Below are 19,516 nucleotides of genomic sequence, written 5' to 3'. Positions count from 1 at the left end.
AATAGATAAGAAAACAATACCCATGCATGTGCTCTTTACAAGTGACCCACCTCAGATCAAAAGAAACACGCAGACTGAAAGTAAAAGATATTTCACACAAACGGAAATGAGAAAAAAGCTGGGGTAGCAATATTTATATCAGACAAAATAGACTTTAAAATGAAGACTATAATAAAAGACAAAGAAAGGCACTGCATAATAAAGGGATCAATCCTAGTAAAGAGGACATAACCCTAGTAAATATTCACCCAACATAGGAGCACCTAAATATATAAAACAGATATTGACCAACATAAAGACAGAGATCAACAGTAACACTATCATAGTAGGGTGGTGTCAACATACCACTGGCACCAAGGGACAAATCCTCCAGACAGAAAATCAATACAGAAACAGTGGCCTTAAATGACACATTATACCAGTTGGATTTAATCGATATTTTTAGAGTATCTCATGCCAAAGCAGCAGAATATACATTCTTCTCAAGTGAACATGGAACATTTTGAAAGATAGACCACATGCTAGGCCACAAAACAAGTCTCAATAAATTTAAGACTGATATCATATCAAGCATCTTTTCTGACCACAGTGCTATGAACCTAGAAATCAATTACAAGAAGAAAACCAGAAAACACACAAACACATGGAGGCTGAATAACATATTACTAAATAATGAATGGGTCAACAATGAGATCGAGGAAGAAATCAAAAGATATCTTGAGACAAACAAAAATGAAACACAATGACCCAAAAATCTATGAATGCAGCGAAAGCAGTCCTAAGAGGGAAATTCATAGCAATGCAGGCTTACCTCAAGAAAAAAAAAAATCTCGAATCAACAGTCCATCTTTACACCTAACGGAATGGAAAACAGGACAGGAAAATAAGCCCAAAGGGAGTACAAAGAAGGAAATAATAAAATAGTAGCAGAAATACATGAAATAGAGACCAATAAAAAGAATATAAAAGGTCAATGAAACTAAGAGCTGTTTTTTTTAAAAGATAAACATAATTGGCAAACCCTTAGCCAGACTTATCAAGAAAAAGAGAGGACTCAAATTAATAAAATCAGAAATGAAAGAGGAGAAATGACAACAGACACCATAGAAATACAAAAAAAAATTTTTAAGAAAATACCATGAGCAACTATACGTCAACAAATTAGACAATCCGGGAGAAATGGATAAATTTCTGGAAACATACAATCTTCCAAGGCTGAATCAAGAAGAAACAGAAAATCTGAACAGACTAATTACTACCAATGAAATTGAATCAGTAATTAACAAGCTCCCAACAAACAAAAGTCCTGGACGAGATGGCTTCAGGATGAATTTTACCAAACATTCAAAAAAGAGTTATCTATTCTCAAACTATTCCAAAAGATCTAGAAGAGAAGGCTCCCAAGCTCATTTTATGAGGCCACTATTACTCTGATCCCAAAACCAAAGACATTACAAAAAAAGAAAACTATAGGCCAAGATCCCTAATGAATATAGATGCAAAAATCCTCAACAAAATATTAGCAAACTGAATTCAGCAATACATTAAAAAAGATCACACACCACAACCAAGTGGGATTCATTCTTGGTATGCACGGTTGTTTCGGTATCCAAAAATCAATTAACGTGATATACCACATTAACAAAATAAAAAATAAAAATCATATGGTAATATCAATAGATGCAGAAAAAGCATTTGACAAAACCCAGCATCCATTTGTGTTAAAAACTCTGAGTAAAGTGGGTATAGAGAGATCCTATCTCAACATAATAAAGGTCATATATGATAAACCCACAGCTAGCATCCTACTCAATGGGGAAAAGCTAAAAACATTCCCCTTAAGATCGAGAACAAAACAAGGTTGCATACTTTCACCACTTTTATTCAACATAATTCTAAAAGTTCTAACCACTGCAATCAGACAAGAAAAAGAAATGAAAAGTATATAAATTGGAAAAGAGGAAATAAAATAGACATTATATGCAGGTGACATGATACTATATAGAGAGAATCCCAAGACTTCACCAAAAAAAATCTATTAGAACAGATCAATTTAGTAAATTAATTTTGTATGCAGGATACAAAATTAATATTCAGAAATCAATTACATTTGTATACATCAATAATAAACTATCAAAAGGAGAAATCAAGAAATCAATACCATTTACAATTGCTTCAAAAACAATAAAATACCAAGGAATAAATTTAATGAAGGAAGAAAAGGACTTGTACTCAGAAAATTATAAGACACTGAAGAGAGAAATCAAAGAGAATACAAATAAATGGAAACATTTACCATGCTCATGGATAGAAATAATTAATATAGCTAAAATGTCCATACTACCTAAGGTAATATATAGATTCAACGCAATCCCTACTAAATTACCAATGACATATTTCACAGAAATAGAACATACAACCCTAAAATTTATATGGAACCATAAAAGACCCCAAATAGCCACAGCAATCTTGAGAAGTAAGAACAAAGTGGGAGGTATCACGCTACCTGACATCAAATCATACTACAAGGCTATAGTAATTGAAACAGCATGGTATTGGCATAAAAACAGACACAGACATCAATGGAATAGAATAGAAAGCCCAGAAATCAATCCATGCCTATATGGTCATTTAATCTATGACAATGGAAGCAAGAATTTACATTAGGATAAAGATAGTCTATTAATAAATGGTGCTGGTAAAACTGGACAGACACATGCAAAGAAATGAAGCCGGACCACCTTCTTACACCATATACAAGAATAAATTCAAAATGGATTAAAGACTTAAATGTAAGACCCGAAACCACAAAACTCCTAGAAGAAATATAGGAAATAAATTTGCAGACATTACCCTTAGTAATATTTTTACTGATATATCCCTTCAGGCAAGGGAAGCAATAGAAAAAATAAACATGTGGGATTACATAAAACTAAAAAGCTTTTTCACAGCAAAGTAAACCATCAATAAAACAAAAGGCATCCTCCTGAATGGGAGAGGATATTTGCCAATGATACATCTGATAAGGGATTAATATCCAAAATTTATAAAATCCCCATACAAGTCAACATCAAAAAAACAAACAACCCAATTAAAAAATGGGCAGAGGACATAAAGAGACATTTCTTTAAAGAGGACATACAGATGGCCAACAGACATAGGAAAAAATGCTCAACGTCACTAATTATTAGAAAAATGCAAATATAATCCACAGTGAAATACTACCTCACCCCGGTCAAAATGGCTATCATCAATAAATCAACAAACAAGTACTGGTAAGGATATGGAGAAAAGGAAACCTCGTGCTCTTTGGTTGGTTTGCAAATTGGTGCAGCCACTATGGAAAACAGTATGGAGGTGCCTCAAAAAATTGAAAATGGAACTACCTTATGACCCAGCAATTTTATTCCTGGGTATCTATCCAAAGAAATCCAAAACACTAATTTGAAAAAATATATGCACCCTATATTTATTTCAGCACTATTCACAATAGCCAACATATGGAAACAATTGAAATGCCCATCAATAGATGGTTGGATAAAGAAACTGTGGTACATTTACACAATGGAATATTATTCGGCGATTAAGAAGAATGAAATCTTACCATTTTCAATGACATGGATGGAGAGAATATTACGCTAAGTCAAATAAGTCAGACGGAGAAAGATAAATACCATATGATCTCATTTATATGTGGAATCTAAAGAACAAAAAATATGAACAAACAAAACAGAAATAGACTCAGACATATAGGGAAAAAAACTGATGGTTGCTAGATGGGAGGGTGGTGGGGATGAGGGAGAAGGTGAAGGGATTAGAAAGTACACATTAGTAGTCACAATATAGTCACAGGGATATGAAATATAGCTTGGGGGATATACTCAATAATGTTGTAAAGATTATGTAGCAAGCCAGATGGGCACTGGACTTAGTAGGGAGATCACTTCATAGACTGTGTAGACACCTGACCCTGGCACAATACACCTGAAGCTGAAGGTGAATAAAATTGAATGTCAACTATAATTAAATATGTATATATTTTCACGGGATGTGGAGTACAGCATAGGGAATATAGACAATGGAATTGTAACATCTAGATTCAATGTCAGAGGGGTAGTAGATGGGAGTCAAGGTTATCACCTTGTGAGGGGTATATTTATACATTGTCTATTACATTGTTTTGTACACCTGAAACTAAAAAGAAAAAGAAATCTCTGCAACCACACACACACACACATAAACACACACACACACACAAAAACCTTTTGCAATACATTTGTATGTAATAGGAATTTGAATCCCATTTGTTGAATCATTTCTGCCCCTATACACATTCTTTCTCTGCATCAATCTTTCTTTGTGTCTCCTACTTTCCCACTCTTCTCTCTACTTCTCTAACTTTCCATCCACACCTGTGCCATCACTGAATGTAATTCTTAGTTCACAAACTCACATTAAGATGTACACTTGAAAGGGGTTTTTTTTAATCAGTTACAAAATTATTTCATTTAGTTTACTTTCTAAGTTTGCAGATGAGACAGTTTTAAAAACTAAGTGATCAACCTATTCTTTAAGATGATATTATCTAAAATCATACACAGGCAAATATTTTGCTCTATATATTCTTGGGGACTAAAGGTGGGTGTAATGCGGGGTCTCTGGTCCCGCTCCTCACACCAGAACACAGGATATAGTGAGGACAAAAGGGAACAACGACACCATAGATAGCGGAGTCATACCACTATATTCTCGCTAGTGGCCGGGCAAGACACAGGAAGCAAATATCCGCCTGTTCCACTATATGGTGGTACATTCCCAAGCAAACAGTCAAGCGCTCCATCAAATCAGGGATGAAAGGCAATTCCCCATAGTACACCCTCTTTCACCAGGGTTGTGTGTTGGCCTCACAATCTGTACCCTCTCCACAGGGCGAGGGCTCCAAGTCCTCCCCATCCTGAGAGGGTGAGGGATGACCTTGACCTCACCCGCATCCTCCACCGAAGACTCAGCAAGCGTTTCTTCCTGGGACTACAAGTCCCACAATCTGGGCGACCCCAGCAAGCACCTCCCAGCCCACATGGCCACAACGACCTTCACTTCTCTGGCCTATGCTCATTGGAGAACTGTCCACATCCTCCCACCCCTTCACGGGGATCCAACTCCTTAGAACAGTGGCCACTGGGTACCACACACTGTGTGGGGGCCACATGTCCTCCTGCCTTGAGTCAGACACCATTCCTACCTGGCTGGAATCCTGTTTGCCACACCAGGTGTCCAAGTGGGTGGTGGCCTCGGTGTAAGATGTCCACAACTCTAGGAGCCCACGGCAGCAGCAGATCACCAAAAGGAAGGTGAGGCCTGTCACGGCCAACAGGGTGGTATGCCATGCGGAAGGTAGAGAGGCCTCCCAATTCGCCGAGGGGTCACATTTCTCCCAGGCAGATTGCATTTCCTGCTCCCGGCGCCGCTCCTCACGCGCTTCCCGAGACCGAGTTTTCATACGCATAAACTGCTCCATTACTCCTTTGAAAATTCTGGCCAGCACCATTCCCTGCTCACTACGCCATGTGTCATGCAGGGTCTCAGCTCCCACTCCCGACACCAGAACACAGGATATGGTGAGGCCAAAAAGGAACAACAATGGAGCCATAAATAGGGGAGTCATACCATTATTTCTCAGTGGTGCCTGGTCAAGTCACAAAAGCAAACATCTGCCAGTACCCCAAAGAGGGGTCTTCCTGCACCCCCATCTCACTGATGGCCGGGTGAGACACAGGAAGTAGGACCAACACGATCCACAGTCCACAATCCGTGCTTGCTAACCACACTTGCTAGCTGCAATCCGCCATTCCCTTTTCTGCCTGGAAACCAACTAACTAACCAACCCCCTAGCTTAGCCATGGCAGTTATATTAGTGGCTAATGGCTAACCAGTAACAACTGATGGCCAACTAGTCACAGCTGATGTCAAGAGCCTGGAAACTGCTCTCTGGAGCTCTGTCCCCACAGTGGGTAAATCTAAAGGTGTCACTAAGCTGCTGAACTTTCACTCTCTTCCTTCAATACATCCTGAGTACCATCAGTCAGTTCCAGAGAACCTCAGACCACCCATAGAGAGGTGGGGAGACACATGTCAATTTGTACATTACATTTCTGTAAAAGTTAACTTCTTTCTTTTTTAATTTAATATAAACTAAATATAAATGAAAATTGTATTTTATGTATGATATCACATTGGAGACCATTAGTCTAAAAATTTCTCTTTTAATATCTGCTTTATGCTCTTCAAAAGATATTATAGGCTATGTTGAAAAACATCCTTCTATCAAAATCTAACAGTTAACATATTTTCAAGGTTTATCCATATTGTAACATGCACCCATACTTCATGCTTTTTTATAGCCTACTAGTATTCCATTGTATGGATATACCACATGCTATTCATGCATCAGTTGATGGACACTTGGGCCTTTTACATTTTTCAGTTATTATGAATAATGTTGCTATGATCATTCATGGACAAGTATTTTATTGAAATATATTTTCATTTATCTTGTGTATATACCTAGGAGCAGAATTACTGGGTCACATGGTAACTATTTTTAACCTTTGGAGGAAATTTTAGATTGTACCATTTTACTTTTTTTTTTTTTTTTTAACATTTTACCAGTGTGGGGGCAGAGTCCCAGAGAGCAGTTTCCAGGCTCTCGGCCTCACGTGGAAAGGTGCTGGCTTGGGTAGTAGAGGGCTGTCAGCTGTGGCTAGTTGGCTGTCAGCTGTTACCAAGTTAGACAATTAGCCCCTGATATAACTGCCACGGCTGCGCTGGTTGGGGAGTTGGTCAGTTGGCAGGCAGAGAAGTGGACAGTAGGTTGCAGGTCGCGTGACTCCAGCCTCCAGTGAGACTATAGTGGTGTGACTGCCCTACCTATGGCTCTGTGGGTGTTCTTTTTTGGCCTAGCCATATCCTGAGTTCTTATGTGGGGAGTGGGACCAGAGACCCCACAGGCCATCTCACATGACAAATGGCACAGCCAGCAGGGTCTCCTGCATGACAAATGGCTCAGCTAGCAGGGTCTCCCACATGACAACCAGCAATGTAGAAAGGGTCCAATTTCTTCAGATTTTAATCAACACTTATAATTTTCTTTTTGATCACAATCATCCTAGTGGATATGAAGTGATATCTCGTCTAGGTTTTGATTTGTAGTTCCTTAACAGCTAGTGTAGTTAAGCACCTTTTCATGTGCTAATTGCCCATTAGTGTATCTTCTTTGGAAAAATGCCTATTCAGATGCTTTGCCCATTTTTTACTGAGGTTTTTACTATTGAGTTGTAAAAGCTATTTATTATAGATTCCCATCCCTTATCAAATATATTTGCAAAATTTCTTCTAGTCTGTAGTTTGTCAGCTCACTTCCTTGATAGTGTCCTTTGAAGCACAAAAGTTTTTACTTTTGATGACACCCAATTTATTATTATTATTATTTGTTGTTGTTGCATGTGTTTTCAGTATTATATTTAAGTCACCATTATCTAACCCAAGGTTACAAAGACCTACGCCTACATTTTCTTTTAAGAGTTTTATAGTTTTAGCTTGACATTTAGGTCTTTTATCCATTTTGAGATACTTTTTATATATGGGGTGAATTCCATTTTTTCAAAAATGTGTACTATAATAAAAAAATATATTTGGTCTTTTTCTGGTACCACTGTTCCTAAAAATCTTGAAATCTCCTGAGGGGTAGAAATGTCTTTTGTATGCTAATCATATGACTGATGACTTGGGTCTCCTGGATAGTTTCAGGATTGGGGCAGATCTCCAGAAAGAACAAGCCGTTCTTAGAGAGTCAGAACTTTCAGCCCCACCTTACAACTTCCATGGACAGAACAGGGGCTGGAGATTCGAGTTCAATCACTAACGGTCAATGATTTACTCAATCATGCCTATGTCGTGAAACCTGCATAAAAACCTCTAAGTGGTGGGATTCAGAGTTTCTAGGTTGGTAATACATTGATGTGCTTTGGGAAGTCGTGTGCTTTGCGAAGACATGGAAACTCCACTCACCAACCTACTCCCCTGTACATTGACTTACGCCTCTCTTTCATTTGGCTGTTCCTCAGTTGTGTCCTTTGTCAGTGAGTAAACATAAGTAAAGTGTTTTCCAGAGGTCTGTGAGTTGTTCTAGCAAATTACCAAACTTAAGGAGGGCGTTGTGGGCACCTTGGACTTATAACTGGCTAGTGAGATGTGCTAGTGCACCCAGAACTGGCAACTGGTGTCTGAAGTGGGGAAAGTCTCATGGGACTAAGCCCTTTACTGGTGGAGACTGTGCTTATTCCAGATAGTGTCAGAACTGAACTGAATGACACTCAGTTGATGTTGAGAATCAAACAATCACAGAATTGTAATGTTGTTTTGATTATTAGAAACCTCCCTCCCTTCCTCTTCCTCTTCCCCTCCCTCTTCCTCTCTCTCTCTCTCTCTCTCTCTCTCTCTCTCTCTCTCTCTCTCTCTCTCTCTCTCTCAAATAAATACCATAGTAGAAACAGTAATGCTTAACAAAATACATTTGCTCTCCAATACTTCCTAGCCCCAGGGTAATTAAAGGCCAATGGATCTGTGAACAGCTCAGGCAGTGAAAAGCCCATCTATGATTCTCCAGTTTCTTTTTCCTGCTGTTGAGACTTCAGAAGATCTTTTCTGAGATGTCATACTGGCCATCAGCCCAGTCCTTGAGTTATTATGTGGAGTAGAGGGCTCTGCTGACCTTTGTTAGATATATATCATGGACAATAAACACACTCCTATTGTGTTAAACCAAGTTTTGTTTTCTTTGGTTTATTTTGGCTGCCACAGAATATCATAGCCCATCCTAACATATGTCCTTCTACTTATAATTTTCCATTAGCTCTCCAACTATTAAGAAGTAGAACAGCTTTTATGGAGAACTTGATGAAACCCCTTGTCTCTGCTTATTTAACATAATGACTTTAAGAGTATGATAATTTGTAGATTACAAAATGTTTTACTTAAATAAGTTAACATAATTTTTCTTCTTTGAATTTCTGGGTTAAGCAGAGTGTATCAATATCCACACTTTACAGATAAGGAAACTGGGTTTGAAGTGGTTGAGGAAATTAATCACTTAACATTGTATGCCCAGCCAGTAGCAGATTTGTCCTACAAATCTTGGTCTATTTTCTCCTGGTCAATATGCTTTTTCAACCCTGGACTTTCAGGACTCCTAGGGCCTCTCTTTCTAAATTGTTTACTCATAATTTTCTATGTTCTGAATAAACTAAGTATTCTATGCTGTTGGATCAATTAGGGTATTTCAAACAAATAATATATTCAATTACACTATCAGTCCAATAGATAATGATTGGATTTTTCCTCAAGCCATTTTTCAAAGATTATATATGAAGTCTAAAAGAATCAAATGTGATCATGGACAATATGCTGGTTATCATCATTCAAGGGAGTTTTTTAATAGAAATTATTTAACTTACTTTTTGCAACATCTTTGTCTGGTTTTGGTATCAGAGTAATGCTAGCCTTGTAAAATGCATTTGGAAGTGTTCCCTCCTCTTCAGTTTTTTTGGAAGAGTTTGAGAAGGATTGGGTTTATTCTTCTTTTTCTAGTTTATATTTCATATATTATTATTACTTTCTTGTTTCTTACTGTTTCTTTTTTTATTAGTTTCAAGTGTCAACTATATGTTTCATTTATTTTTGGTCTAATCTCTATTATTTCCTTCCTTCTGCTAGCTTGAAACTTAGTTTGTTCTTCTTCTAGTTTCTTACGGTGTAAAGTTGGGTTTTTTATTTGAGATCTTTCTTTTATCTTAATGTCGGCATTTATTGCTGTAAACTTCTCTCTTAGAACTGCTTTTGCTGCATCCTATAAGTTTTGGCATGCTGTATTTCCAAGAAATAAAAGGCACCCAAATTGGAAATTAAGAAGTAAAATTGCCTCTGTTTGAAGATGACATGATCTTATATATAGAAAATGCTAAAGACTCCACCAGAAAAAGTTAAAACTAATAAACAACTTGAGTAAAGTTACAGGATACAAATTGAACAAACAAAAATCAGCTGCATTTTAATACACTAACAACAAATTACCTGCAAAAGAAATTAAAATCATCTCATTTACTATAATATCGAAATAATAAAATATTTAGGAATAAATTTAACCAAAGAGGTTAAAGATTTGTACACTGAAAACTATGAAATGCTGATTAAAGATATTAAAGATGCTATAAGGAAATGGAAAAATATTTTGTGTTCATGGATTAAAAGAATTAATATTGTGTAACTGTCTAAAGCAAGTTCAAGATTCAATACAATCCTTATCAAAGTTCCAATGGCATTTTTCACAGAAAGAGAAAAGAACAATCCTAAAAGGCATGTGGAACTACAGAAGACCCCAGGTGTCTTAAGCAAATTTGAGCAAGAAGGACAAAGCTAGAGGCATCATGCGTCCTGATTTCAAAGCCACGTGGGATGGGCATACAAACAGATACATAGACCAATGGAACAGAATAGAGAGCCCAGAGATAAATTCACACCTATATGGTCAAACTAATCTTCAACAATGATGCCAAGAATAAAAAATGGGGAAAGAAATTATCTTCCATAAATGGTGTTGGGAAAACTAGATACCCACTTACAGAAAGAATAAAATTGGAATCTTATCTTACACTATGAACAAAAATCAACTCAAAATGGATTTATGACTTCACTATAAGATATGAAACTATAAAACTCCTAGAATAAAACATAGGGAAAAAGCTCCTTGACATTGTTTTTGGCGATGATATTTTTGGATATGATACCAACAGCACAGGCAACAAAAGCAAAAATAAACAAATGGAACTACAAAAAAAAAAAAAAAAAAAAAAAAAAAAAAAAAGCTTCTATACAGCAAAGAAAACAATCAACAAAATGAAAAGACACCCTATATAATGGGATAAAATATTTTCAGAGTATATATCTGATAATAGATTAATGTCTAAAAAAATATAAGGGACTCTTACAACTCAATAGCAAAATAAATAACTGGATTTTAAAAGTGGACAAAGGATCTGAATAGATTGTTCTCCAAAAAAGACATACAAATGTCCAAGAGGAATATGAAAAGATGCTCAACATCACTAATCATCAGGGAAATGCAAATCAAAAACAATGAGGTATCACCTCACAACTTTTAGATGGCTATTATTAAAAAAAAAAAAAAATAAGTGTTTGCAAGGATGTGGATTAAAGGGAGGTCTGGTAAACTTTTGGTGAGCATGTAAGTTGGTACACTCATTATGGACAACAATGTGGAGGTTTCTCAAAAAATTAAAAATAGAACTACAATATGATCCAGCAATTGCACTTCTAGGTATTTATCCAAAAGAATTGAATCAGGATCTCAAAGGGATACCGGCACTTCCATGTTCATTGCAGCATTACTCACAATAGCCGTGACATGGAAGCAAATTAGATGTTCATCAGCAGATGCCTAGATAAAGAAATTGTGGTGCATACATACACTGCAATATTATCTAGCCTTAAAAAAAAAAAGAGTGAGAGAGAGAAGAAAACTGTGCCATTTACAACATAGATAGACCTGGAGATCATTATACTAGTGAAATAAGCTAACAGAAAGGCAAATACTGTATGATCTCATTTATATGTGAAATCTAAAATAGTTAAACTCATAGAAGGGGAGAGTAGAATGGTGGTTGCCAGGGGTTGTGGTAAGGGGAAAATGAAGGGATTATGGTCAAAGGGTACAAAGTTTCAGTTATGAAAAATAAATAAGTTATGGAGACCTAATAGTACTTATAGCTAACAGTACTGTATTGTATACTTAAAATTTGCTAATGAGTAGATCTTATGTTAAGTGTTATCACACACAAAAAAAAAAAAAAAATAAAGAAGGGGTAAGAGGAGACTTTGGAAGATGAGGGATATGTTTATGGCTTTGATGGTGGAGTTTATAGAGACTGTAAGATAGCAACATTAGGATGGGTTTGTTATAAAGTTATAAATAGTAAGGCATAGCACTATTCTTCCCACCCATTCACCTATATGGAGAAAAAACACAAAAGGTAATTAGTTTGAAGCATCTCTTTCTAGTTGAGTAATTATGGTGTGGTTATAAAATATTGTGTCACCATACAGTAGTTGAAGGATTAAATGCTTTATAAAATATTTAATATTAAATATTAAAAATATCAAATCTAATTTTTAAAGACCTTGTCTTCCTTTCCAAAGTGACAAGGAAGGCTGGTGATATGCACAGTTGTTTATATACTTTGCATATACTTTGCTGTTATGAGATTTATTCAATATTCAGTTACCACATGATAACAATGAGTGCTACTCTGGCAAAAGGATTGCCAAGCAAGACCAACTGGGTTTGACAAATCTCTCACTTTATTGACTAAGCAAATGTACTCATGAGCTCAGCCCTTTTACATACAAGTATGATACATTGCATCTCAGAACTATATACAGTGAGATGTTAACAATTTGGGACTCACTGAATTAAACAATCCTTCTCTACTAAACTGTTTCTCAGAAGTTGAGTGTGCTAATGTATGTTTTGAATCTCCCCAAAGAAGATGAAGCTTAAAATGTCTCTAATGTTGTTTGGCAATACAAACTTATTTTTGTGGAATGGCCATGGGGGAACACAATTTGAGAAGTATGAGTGTACAGAATATACACTCTGAGCTAGGAATAAGAATGTCTGAGAAATTCACTAGTTCTGAAGTCTGGGCAAGCTCTTTGATTTCTGGATGTCAGTTAATAATACTAATCCTGCCTGTTTTGTGGGAAGAGGTAAAGAGACCACAAGATCTAGAGAATTAGGAATGTTCGTATCCATCATAATATGTTCATCTTCAAGCATAATGCTGATATATGGTGAATAATCAATGATTTTTTATTGGACATTTCAATAAAACAGCATATTTATATATTAATACTCACACATAACTGGATAATTGTAAAGTACTTAACAAGTATAAAATAGTGTCTCATAACATTAGAATGACTCATCTTAACTTGAACATCATTTCTAAAGTTTTATCTCTGCCATTGTAATTTTGGGTTACTCAAGATTTCTTTTTCCCTCATGTGTAGAGTCATAATTAGCCACTCCCAAAGACTATTATTAGTGTCAACTATTACATCAACAACAATCTTGGAATGAGAACAGTAGTAGAGAATGAAAAAAATTAAGACATGAATTATAGAAAAATAATTATAGAATACTAGGATTGATCCTGTTTAACTTTTACATGTTTCCATTTGGCTTAAGCGTAATTACAAAAACACAAGATGGAAAATTTCTGTGGTGTAACAGGTTACTGACAGAAACATAACTATTTTATTGTACTAAGAATGAATTGAGATAGTGACAATAACGAAGCTCAAAGTCAAGAGTGTCTGTTAGGCCTGGGATTTCTACTAACATGCCTTTTCGTTAGAACAACTCCATGCTTTTCTCACTTCCTTCACTGCTACTTTATTCTCTCTTCATGCACTAGCTACTTAGAGGCCATTTACATGTTTCTTTGTTCTGTCAGATTTCTCAAACAATATTTATTTGAAAAATCTTGATTTGTTTCACTGTTTAAAAAGAAAAATATTATGGAAAAAGAAGACCTATGAGGCCCTACAGTTTGAGTAAAATGTTTGAGCCAGTCAGAGGGTTTTTATAGAGAATCATCATTTCAACCTAAATAAAATGGCCTATCCAGTACTGTATATAATGTTCCTGAGAACTTTTTTATTTTAACCACATCTTTGATTATATCTATCACCAATTCAGGAGCAGGTTTTTAAAGGCAATATGTAGTTTTTCCAGTTATAAATCCCTACAGACATCAGCCATTTGTGCATTATACCCACAAGGATGTAATTGACTGATAACTTGTACACAAACAAAAACTAAAAAAAAAAAGTGTTTTGAAAGTGAGAATACAAATTAATGTCTGATTTCAAAGATATATTTATATTGAATTACTTCAAATAAATTATAATTCACAAGAATGAAATTGAATATTCGAAAGAAGAGGAAAAATATCACTTTTTTTTTTTCTGATCCAAAGCCAACATAGATTTGTGCAGCTGTGGAAAAAAAAAAAAGGCTTTCAAAGACTCTTCACAGACATGCTTCAGCAAGACATCATACTGTTCTAAAAAATGCCTCAATAGAAAGGTCAATTTTTAAGAAATCATCCAAAGAAATAAGCCAAACTTAAAAGAAATTTGTCTGGGATCCTAGGTAACCTTACTTCGCCCCTTCTGAGTTGATTCTGTTTCATGTCAGAGACACACCAGACAAGTAGATGTGAAAGGAAAGGGTGATTCGAGCTTTATTGGCTGATCCATCATAGCCATTCTTAGTAATGTTTCCTCCATTGTCAGCACTTCAAATAGAAACCATAATATGGATACTGCCAGTGAGAGATTTGGAAAATGTGCCACATCAATGACTTACTCTGCTCTCAACCGCTCTTACCCTCCCCTGCATGAGTACATTAGAGCTTATTATTCAGATACTGCAAGAGAAGTTTGGGCAAATTAAGAGTCCCCTCCCTGTCTCATTGTTACCTTATTCAGTGGCGTCCTGGCATTTTGCAACAAAACCTTTGATGGTAAGTTTTGAGTGGCATTCCAATTCCAGGAATTATGTTACAGAATTTTAAATAAAACTCATTTACCTATAAGTGTTCAGTACATTCAGGATTTTCTTTGAATATTCCACTGTCTTGAAATGCATTAGGTAACAAATTAGAATTGTATGCTGATTTTTAAATGTTTAGAAAAAAATGGAAATACGTGTTTTCTCTATGTAGCGATATTGTACTTCAAAAGAAAACACATAATTCTGATTAAGTCACTGCTGTTTCTACCACATCATGCTTCCCAGTATCACAAAGATGATTTTTCTCTACATCATGATAGATATTAGAATTTTGGTTCATTAAACTATGAGCTTTGTAGGCATTATTTAATATACAATGATAAAAACTCCCCACGTTGTTTCAGGGCTACAGCTCTGCTCTTAGAGTTTGCAGATACGTATATATCAGGAATCTACATAGCTACATACCAGATGTGTCTATTCCCACCCCCATTCCTTTCCACTCTCATTCAAGAAGGAAAAGGGAGAGAATCCAAAAGTCCATTCTGCAAAGGCTAAAATGAGGTGCCATATTGTGCCATTCTAACAAACTTCGAATCGCTCTCACCAGCTCTATTTTCTTTTTTTTTTTTGACTCCTGTCGGCCAGCATACCAATCTCAGACAAATATTTCGAAAACTTAACTCTCCTTGCTTAATCACTTGATGAAGCACCTGCCATGGGCTCTCATTTCCTACCACATCATGTTCACATACATCAACCTGACTTCAGCTCTCTGCATAAATAATGCAGCCACAACATATGTCCCAATCTTCTAGAACAAACAGCAATTTTTCTAAAAGAAAAACTCTTTTTCCTGCTTCTACCTTTATTGGTTATATTTATTCCCAGTGCTGTGATTTTGCTTTTGCAGTCCCCCACCCCCAACCTGGATGTGTTTTGTTTTGTTCTTGAACTATTTAAATAAACTATTGTTAATGACTCACCTTTTCCATGAAGATTTCTCCAAATATTCCTGGAAACAGGAGATAGCAGCTCTCTCTCTAATGTCATGATTTCACTTAGAGTGAGTAACACCTAGCTGGTCACTTTTATTTTGGCTAAGGTTGTTATGACTGTTAGTCTTCTCTGTCTGTATTTATGATATCGTCTTCACAGAACCATATCTGGCTAATAATTATGTTGTTGTTTTGGTGGCTATTAGTGACTATATTATTAGGAGGACTGCTATATGTATTTTATTTTAGCAAACATATGACCTATTTGAGAATAAAAGTAGAAGGGAAACTTCTCTCTCTTTCACTCTGTTCCCCCACCGCCTCCTCCCTTGCCCCCTCTTTCTGTTTCTCTCTCTTAATGAACTGCACAAATTTGGGACCAGACAGACAAGAGCTATGTAATTTCATGACTATGTAATTTCAGACTAGTTATTGACTAGTTACTGAAACCCTCTAAGTTTCAGGTTCCTCCTACAGATAACAAGAATAGCATCTACTCGTGGTTTATATGAGGAGTAAATAACATATGTGAAACGATTAGCAGTATTCCTGGAATATAGTAAGTACTCAATGAATGGTATTTTTTTCTAATCTAGGAGAGAGAGAGTCAGTCTAATGATTTAAAAAAATAAACCTTAAAAAACATAAATCTGGCTTCAAATTCTAGCTCTATCATTTATTAATTTGCTAAGGTCTCAACCTCTGTGTTTTTTTTGTTGTTGTTGTTGTTTTCCTTTTCAACATTTGGATAGTACTTTTTGCAAAATATTGGGATGATTGAATGGATAATAAAGATGTGACCAGTATGTCAACAAGCATGATGTGTGTGCACTATGATCACTGAATAGTTTAATGGGATAGTGGGAAAAGATACAACCTTCTCTCATCCCTAGAGTGAACACTCAGACAGCTTTCCTTGCTTTTTGTCTCATTATTAGGTAAAGGGATATCCAACTATTACTTTACATTGAAAACACAGGTTCAATTCAGTCACCAGAATGTTTAGTCTGATATAATAGTGAAAACTCCAAATCTGATTTAACATGAAACCTGACCCCTCTCCCAGCTGGCACCTGTTTTATGCTGGGACTTATAATGGTTCAAGGGCTCTGGTACTTCTCCCTTCCTGCTCACCATCTCTCCTAGTCCACAGCTGCATTTCAGTATCAAGATTGGAGAGAGCAAAAAGAAGTGATACCTGGATGCCTTTATGCCTTCGGATCTGGCAGATACTTAAAGCTGGAGTCTCTTAATAATCGTCCATGCAAATGATTATAACTGACCCTGGTCCTCAGGGTTGCTTTAGAGGGTTTTTTGAATGCTCTCTTTGGTCAATCTCTCTCATTGTTCTCTTGGTCCCAACAGATAGTACATTTCTATTCTAGAGACTTGACTCCTGCTTCAGGTACTCCTTACCAGCTGGACATCTTTCCCCTGGGGTCTTCTTATGCCTCCAGAAGCCCCAAGATAGACTTTAGCAGACCTCAGATAATTCTATACCAGGGTTCTCTTCCAGATGGCCCACAGCGAATGTTCATGCAGTATCCCTTGTTCCAACAAACTCTATCACCTCCCTTTGATCCTCTAGTCTCTTTTAGATTAGAGGTTTCCAAGTATGAATTGGATCTAGGCCACAGTCCACTGAAACTTTCTCCAGAATGAGTCAGATATGTATTCTTTTGGCCCCTCTTAAGTCCTTCTCTTCCCAACCACAAAAGGGAGAGAGATCTCATAGCAAAGGAATAGCTCTCTCCGAAGAGATATCTTCCCAAATCTTTTCTCTCTAGCCTCCTTTTTAGACCTTTAACCTATTTGGAAGGTCAAAGACATATGGAACAGGTTCTTATGGTGTTTCCAGTGTAACCCTTCACATGGGGTGGACAGGCTGCCTCATGCTTCCTTTGTTATCCTAACATCTACCCTGCTGTCTATCCTGTTGTTCCTCAATCCTATATCCTGAAAAGGAAGGAAAACTGAGGAGTAATTCTGCTTTTGATGATAAAGCACAGAGAAGCGCCTAGCACCAGTACTGGCTACATAATTTTCTGGGCCAGTGCAAAATGAACATTTAGGTCTTCTTCCTCACCAATTACTAAGAATTTCAAAATGCTGCTAGCAGAGCATTAAACTGCCCATCTCAGGGTGGGGTTCTGTGTGACAGTGCAAGTTACGTGCCCATGTAGTCATGCAGGTTACATGCCCTAGGAAACAGATCATAGAAATAGTTCTTGTTGTTAATTCTCTGGTGCATATCCCATATAATCCCACTTTGCTCAGATGTGCCTGCATGGTCCTACCAGCACTGAGATCTTACTGATAATCCATTACCAAAGACCTCACTGCAGTACATTTGTTCACTTTTCAAAACCAATTTTATGCTGAAACAAAACCCAGTCAATTCAAATCAGAACAAACTTCCCCATAATTAACTGGCTGCTTCCCTGATAAGGAAATAGGGGTTCATTAATATCCTTTTTAATTTTTGTTTCTTAATACCATTCAATTGAAGAAAGCAAAGATGTGTGAAAAGAGTATAAAGAACTACTACCTATACTGGTAGTCTCTTTGTTTTTGCTTTGAAAAAAAAAACAATAACAGAGCAACAAGACAAAAACAAAGAGTCCCATAATCAGGAATATTGAGGATGAAAGTACTATGTGCTATCCATCAAAGTACCTAATGCGTGCCATTATTTCTATTAAAGTATTTTGTCTTGGGAGAAAATAAGACATTGCTTGGAAAGGGGCGGGCTGCCTTTCTAATGCAATGGCACAGAATCCAGCATCCCGGAGGTCAGGTTCAGCAGGAGCTCATCGAGTCAGCGTTGAGATGCAGACACTGCAGATATCATCCATCTCCCTGACACATGCAGGGCCTCATTGTGCGGCTGCCAGACACAGTCGGTGGAGATGAGAATGTCACAGAATACAGAAAAGGAAACCATGCCATTGGGCTTGCTGCTGTTTTTATCTATGAATAGCTTCATAAAGCAGCTCTGGAGAACATTATTCTGAGATGAAGAAATGGAGATTCGGTCCACGGCCATCATAATCAATGCGGGCAGTCAAGGAGTTAAGTGAACGACACACAGGCAAGGCGGTAACTCTAGGTGTTAGCAGTGATGAGGAGACTGCATCTTTTTTCAGAGCAATATTTTTGATGCAGATGCTGAGTCAGATCAGCTGCCTCCAGAGATTGATCAGATCCAGCGTCTCCCATTCCTTGAATTCTAAACCAAAATGACAGAGTGCCAGATAGGAAAGACATCACTCACTCATCATTGGAAAGGCAATTAAAATGACAGTGTGTGAGTAGTGGGGGGCAGAATATGGAGCAAGAATCATGAATTATACTTCCTGTCTGAGGTTCCCTTACTGATTAAAGAAGAAAACAGCAGGAAGGAAAACATAGCACGTCATCTGGAACAGGCAGACCCTATTAGCACAAAGGATTTTGCGTACATAAACATAGCAAAGAGGGATAGCACATGGTCATTTGAGGTTCTACGAACAAGGAAAGGGTTTAGGTCATTTTCAAATGTAGAGTATTTGGGGCTAGGTCAAATCTGTACCTTATCACATCTCGCTGTCATGTATGAGGATTGTAGGGTTTACCGCTATGCTTTGAGATGCATGATTTGACCTGTGACCTTTAAATCTGCATAATATTGATTCTTCTTACAAGGATCTCATACTATGTAAGAATCCTCACCTCCCCCTATTCACCGAACCCCCACTTTTCTTGTAAACAGGACTTCTTTTAGGAAAGAGGGCAATTAGTGCAAAATCTATCAAAAGGCGTCTCAACCTGTCCTCCTGTCTCCAGCCAGGAGCTCTCTGGAAGATGGCCATGTAATTCTCATGAT

General features: G+C 36.9%; 1 protein-coding gene and 1 long non-coding RNA gene across 7 annotated transcripts in view; one reads left to right on the top strand and one right to left on the bottom strand.

Annotated features, from left to right (window-relative positions):
- LOC109447544 (uncharacterized) overlaps positions 1–19,516 on the top strand; it is a 661,414-nt gene that overhangs the window by 621,330 nt on the left and 20,568 nt on the right. The gene's annotated exons all lie outside the window — the stretch shown is intronic.
- The window catches only part of LOC141570216 (uncharacterized), a 181,209-nt gene continuing 176,618 nt past the window's right edge, over positions 14,926–19,516 (bottom strand). Inside the window, exon 6 of the long non-coding RNA XR_016019672.1 lies at positions 14,926–18,880. This is a non-coding gene — a long non-coding RNA (uncharacterized LOC141570216). The remainder of the gene's footprint in view (positions 18,881–19,516) is intronic.

Source organism: Rhinolophus sinicus, chromosome 17, assembly GCF_057876585.1.
Source record: "Rhinolophus sinicus isolate RSI-liver-muscle chromosome 17, RSI-T2T, whole genome shotgun sequence".
Lineage (NCBI taxonomy): Eukaryota > Metazoa > Chordata > Mammalia > Chiroptera > Rhinolophidae > Rhinolophus > Rhinolophus sinicus.
Note: the sequence above shows the minus strand (reverse complement) of the source record. Positions and strands in the feature narration are given on the sequence as shown.